Source organism: Gracilinanus agilis, chromosome 2 (assembly GCF_016433145.1).
Source record: "Gracilinanus agilis isolate LMUSP501 chromosome 2, AgileGrace, whole genome shotgun sequence".
Lineage (NCBI taxonomy): Eukaryota > Metazoa > Chordata > Mammalia > Didelphimorphia > Didelphidae > Gracilinanus > Gracilinanus agilis.
The window spans coordinates 17,123,861-17,129,470 of NC_058131.1; positions in this window are offsets into that span (position 1 = coordinate 17,123,861).

Genomic DNA, 5,610 nt, shown 5'->3' on the forward strand with positions numbered 1-5,610 from the left:
TCCGTCATTGTGCATGTTCCTGGCTCCTTCTAACTAGGCTACATTCATCCAGGGCTGCACCACAATGCAGCTTTCCCCAAAGAATCTCATTGAGCTATTGAACTGTCCACCTTCCCTGCAAAGGGCATCTCAAACTTCATTTGTCTGATTTTTGTACTCAGGAGTAAGTGATTTCATGGAAAAAGACATTCTACACCTAAAAAAAGTCAGAAGAGATAAAGTGATAATCTAGCTTTGGGTCTCCCATATTTAGAGGAAGAACTGAAGCTTTTGTCTCTTAACTTACCTTGCTGATTTTTTTGCTGTGTAATGCCTTCACACCCCCACCATTGTTCAGTTCTGCTGGAAAGCCGGAGGAGGGCTCAGAATTCATTTTCTTTTGATGCAGTCTTGCCAAAAGGGATTCTAAAAATACAGCTCAGGAGACACACGGACAAATGTTAATGCCGTATTAATTTGCAGCATGTTTTTAATTGGATGCATGGCTTTTCTCCGCAACACTGAATAGTTTGATTTTTTTTTTGCACTTGAATTTTTAAAAACCCTGCAATGCACAGAACTTTGCATCAGCTCGATCATATCATATTTATGGTCCTCTTTATCATATGCCTGACTTAGCAAATGTTAGCTTTTTACTAGAAGCTTGGAATTAAATTGGGGTTTAGAAAACCAGAACAGATAAATGTTCAGGCAAGTTTGAACTTCATCTCTTGAAGCAAATACATCCTGGATAGTAGGGAGAAAAGCATACCTCTCAGCTCAATTCCCTTTACTGTATTAGCAGCCTTGTTCTCCGTTGCTTTTCTGCCAATTCATGAAGACTCTGAAAATCAGTTTTCAGGACCAGGAGGGAGATAAGCCAGGGGCATGCTGGAGCTAGCTCCTATCAGCTCGCAAAAGTTGTTTGTTAAATTTTCAGCATAAGCCTTTACACTCCAGAAAGTGGCAAATGCTATAAATCAGGATCTTATTTATTGTTTTGTTGATTGACTATGCTCAAGAAAGTGATAGAAAAGTGTTAATAATGGAGATTAAACTTAAAAGTATATTGAGGCAGCTGGGTGGCTCAGTGGATTGAGAGCCAGGCCTAAGAGACGGGAGGTCTTAGGTTCATATCTGGCCTCAGAAACTTCCCCAGCTGTGTGACCCTGGGCAAGTCACTTGACCCCCATTGCCTAGCCCTTACCACTCTTCTGCCTTGGAGCCAATACCGAGTATTGAGTCCAAGATGGAAGGTGAGGGTTTTAAAAAAATAAAAGTACACCCTTGGGATAGGCCAACTTGTACCAAGTCCTGGGCAGACCACACAGAGAGTGCTTGTTTATTTCTCAGCACTCTACATTTTAGAAAATATATTGATAATCTAAACAGTGTTTAGGGGAGGGTAACCAGAGTATTGAAGAACCCGGAGAACATGACATATGGAGAACACATTAGAACACTTGGAGGTATTCTTCAGGGAAGGTTTAAGAATTACATGTTTCAAGCAGTTTCACAAGTACAGTAAATATGGTGCTGGATTTCAAACTACATTTTCAAATTGTGCCTCAGATACTAACTAGCTTTGTGATCCTGAAAAGGTCATATTCCTGTTTCTCCATCACTAAAATGGAGTAGTAATAAGACCAAACTTGCAAGGTTGTTGTGAAGGTCAAATGAAGCAACATATTTAACGACCATTGCAATATTCAAAGCCCTATATTAATGCAAACTATTATCATGGAAAAGGGATCAGACTTGTCCCAAGTTGCAGAAAATACAGATTTAGGTTTGATAGAAGAATTGATTACTTCTCAAACTCAAGCACTGCCTTGACTCCTCTAAATGCTAGTGCCTTGCACCACAAATAATAACCTTATCTCTTTTATATCTAGTTTGCATAAGTCCAAATTTATACAATATAATATACTTATGTCTACATGAACATATATGTATATGTGTATTTATGTGTATATAAATAACAATACACCCATCTACATCTATCCATCTATCTATCTTTTTCTTTCTTTCTTTCTTTCTTTCTTTCTTTCTTTCTTTCTTTCTTTCTTTCTTTCTTTCTTTCTTTCTTTCTTTCTTTCTTTCTTTCTTCTTTCATTGTAATTACTTGAGGTTATAGGTATAAGCATTCCTTTACACACAGACCTACCTACATCCACATGTGTATGTTCATCATGTTATCTTCCCTGGATGAACTGTCTCCTTGAAGACAAAGCAGTGTTTACTTTTATTTTTTCATGTCCAGTGCTTATCTTAGTGCTTAATAAATACTTGATAAATGTCTCTTGCTTGATTTATCAGTGAATTAAAAGGAAAACCTTCCTAAAATTTAGAGCTATTCCTAAGGCATATTGGATTGAATTCCCCTTACTTTAGGTGATCCTGGATATGAATAATTATCAGGTAGGTTGTAGAGGGGATTATTGTTCAGATATTGATTGCAATAGATGGTTTATGAAATCTCATTTAATTCTGAGGTGCTGTGGCAACAAGGAACTCTCTTGAATAAATTACTTCCATTCAAAATGAAACATCCCTAACATCTGCCGACTGACTTTTTAGGTAAAGAAACTATATATTGCTTTATAATTTCTTGTTTTTAGTCAGAAAATCACTGGACCAGAAAGCTAAGGGGTCAAATGTTGTCTTGGTTTCCACTGCACCTAATCTCAAAGTTTAGTATCTTTATTTTTTGTAAACTCTTACCTTCCATCTTAGAATCAATACTGTGTATTGGTTCTAAGGCAGAAAAGTGGTAAGGGCTAGGCAACTGGGAATAAGTGACTCGCCCAGGGTTACACAGCTAGGAAGTATCTGAGGCCAGATTTGAACCCAGGACCCCTGATCTCTAGGCCTGACTCTCAATCCACTGAGCCACCCAGGTGCCCTCCAAAGTTTAGTATCTTGCAAACTTTGGTTTTCCCATTTGTAAAGTGAAGGTATAGTACTAGATGTTCTTTATGGTTTCTTTATGCTCAGAAATAGTGAGAATCTTAGTTTTTGTGAGATCTATTTTAAGGATTTGGGGTCAAAGGAAAGAAGCATTATGTAGTTGGAAGGTAAATATACAGTCAGAGGACCAGGCCTTGAACACTACTACTTTCTCTAACTCTTTGACTTTGGACAAAGCACTTAATCTTTTTAACCTTAATTCCCTTAACAGTAAATTAATAGAATTAGATTAGATGATCGCCAATGTCCCCTCAAGTTCTACTAATCTGTATTCTAAGAGCCTTAACCCAACATCCCACCACTGAGATCAGAATCCATTGTGCTGAGGTCCAAAGTTCTTCTTTGTTCTGACATTCTTTGCCCTATGTTCATGCATCTTTCTGAGTTCTGACATTCTTTGTTCTATTCTAAAATCTCTTTCAATTCTAACATTCTTATGTTCTGTGTTCTAACACAGATTCTGAAAATTCTAGGTGTCAAAATAGAGCATTGCAACTGAAGTCAGGAAGATGAGTTCAAGTCCAGCCTCAGATACTTCCTAGCTGTGTGACTCTATGTAGGTCACTTAACCTTTTTGCCTCAGTTTCCTCAATTACAGAATGGGGTTGTTAGTATCTACATCCCATGATTATTCTGAGGATCAAACATGTAAGGGGGAAATAGGATTTTTGGTCGAATATATTAAAAGGTGGTTGCCAGGAGAAATTTCCCCAATTAAGGAATAATCTCAAGTCAAAATGGCTTTTATGGAAATTTATTTACAAAATTAAGAAGAGAGAGAGAGAAAGTAAAAAAAAATAGAGAGAATAAGATAGGATAAGTGATCTAACACACTGAGTAAATTGCTCTGGCCCTTGGCTCAAACCAGGCAGTTTAACTAGTCCTTAATTGGAAAAGGTTAAGTCTTGAGCAGAGGGCCAGAGGCCCAAAGGCCCCAGAGGTGTATGAAGCAAGGCTTCAGCCACAGAGTCTCTTTATAAGGAAAGTTCCTTAAGAGAAATTCAGGAAGATTCAGTTTAACACTCACCACGTGGAATAGTCTCGGTCACAAAGAGCAGAAGTCCCTCAGGTCCCCTTCACAAAACCAGAAGACCCTTGACTCACTCAACTCTCTCTTTTTAAAGGGGTCACTTATGCGTCACTTCCTGTGCCTCCCTCCTAGTTTGTGTGTCCAATCACAACAAACAAGATGACATTTATAAAGTGTTTAGCACAGCGTCTGGCACATAATAAATGCTTATTCCCTTCTATAGTTAAATTCTATTCTCTAGGATCCTTTTGTTTCTGACATTCTACATTTCATGTTTTAATGTTCCTTTCAACTGTTAGATTCTAGGTTTGTCTAGAATTCCATATTCTAACGCCTATTCTGTAATACACCAGGATTTATATGCAGTGATCTCTTAGGTCCCTTCCTGAATCTACAGTCAGGCACATTTCTTTTTCTTTTTGAATATGGATTAATATACCCAGCAGAGCTATGAGCAGTGGAGGTTTTAGAGGCCTTGCCCAGTTCTCTCCTAGCACCAGCTAGTTCTTTAAATGTAGGGAACAGACCTATTCTCTATCATCTTCAAAAACCAGTTATTCAGCACCTCTCTCCAGATGGCACAAGGAGAGTTAACAGATGCTGGCCCCTCCCCTGAGAGCTCACTGCCAGCTTGAGCCAACACAGACCCCAATAAAGACTAGAAATTTAAAGCACACAAGAAATAATAAAAAGGGTATTGTAGTATGACTCCAATACCCTGGTGATCTCAGTGTGGGTGGAAGCCATAGGGTTATTTAGAAAGGTATCATGGGCAGCTGGTGGCTCAGTGGATTGAGAGCCAAGCCTAGAGATAGGAGGTCGCAGGTTAAGATTTGGCCTCAGATACTTCTTAGCTGTGTGACCCTGGGCAAGTCACTTGACCTTTATTGTCTATCCCTTACCACTCTTCTGACTTGGAACCAATACCCAGTATTGAGCCCAAGAGAGAAGGTAAGGGTTTAAAAGAAAAGAAAAAAGAAAGGCACCAAGGTGAATTTTCTTTCTTCTTTTTTCCCCTTTCCTTTTCTCCTTTCTCTTTTCTTTACTTGCCTTCAGTTTACTAGTACCTTTTCTGTTTAGAACACACCTCTTTTCCTAAATCTCTGCACTACCAGGAACCCTGCTGAAACAGTCATGTAAAAGCGACAGAGTATCTAAAAGTTTATGCAGTATTATGTGTCTGCAGCCCTCCGCTTGTCTGCTAAGAGAAGGAAAGGAGCTGGGTTTCAGTATTTGTTCTATAAAACTAAGGTTGGCCACTACAATTATTTGAGTTAGGATTTCTTTTAATGTGGTTTTCATTTACATTAAAATATTTTTATTATCAAATATTTATTTTTCTCCCGTACACCTCTTCTATAAATGAGAAATGAAGGAAGAGGGGGAGGAAGGAGGCAAGGAATGAAAGAAGGAAAGAAGCAAAAGTTAGAAAGGGAAAAATAAAGGAAGGAAATAAGGGGAGGGAGGGGAGAGAGGAAAGAAAAAAGAAAGAAGGAAGGAAGACAAGAGGGAAGGAAGGAAAGAAAGAAGGAAAGAAGAAAGAAAGAAGAAATGAAGAAAGGAAGGAAATGCAGAATCCCTTAATCACCTTAGTCAAGCAAGACATATCCACACACTAATCATATTCCCCA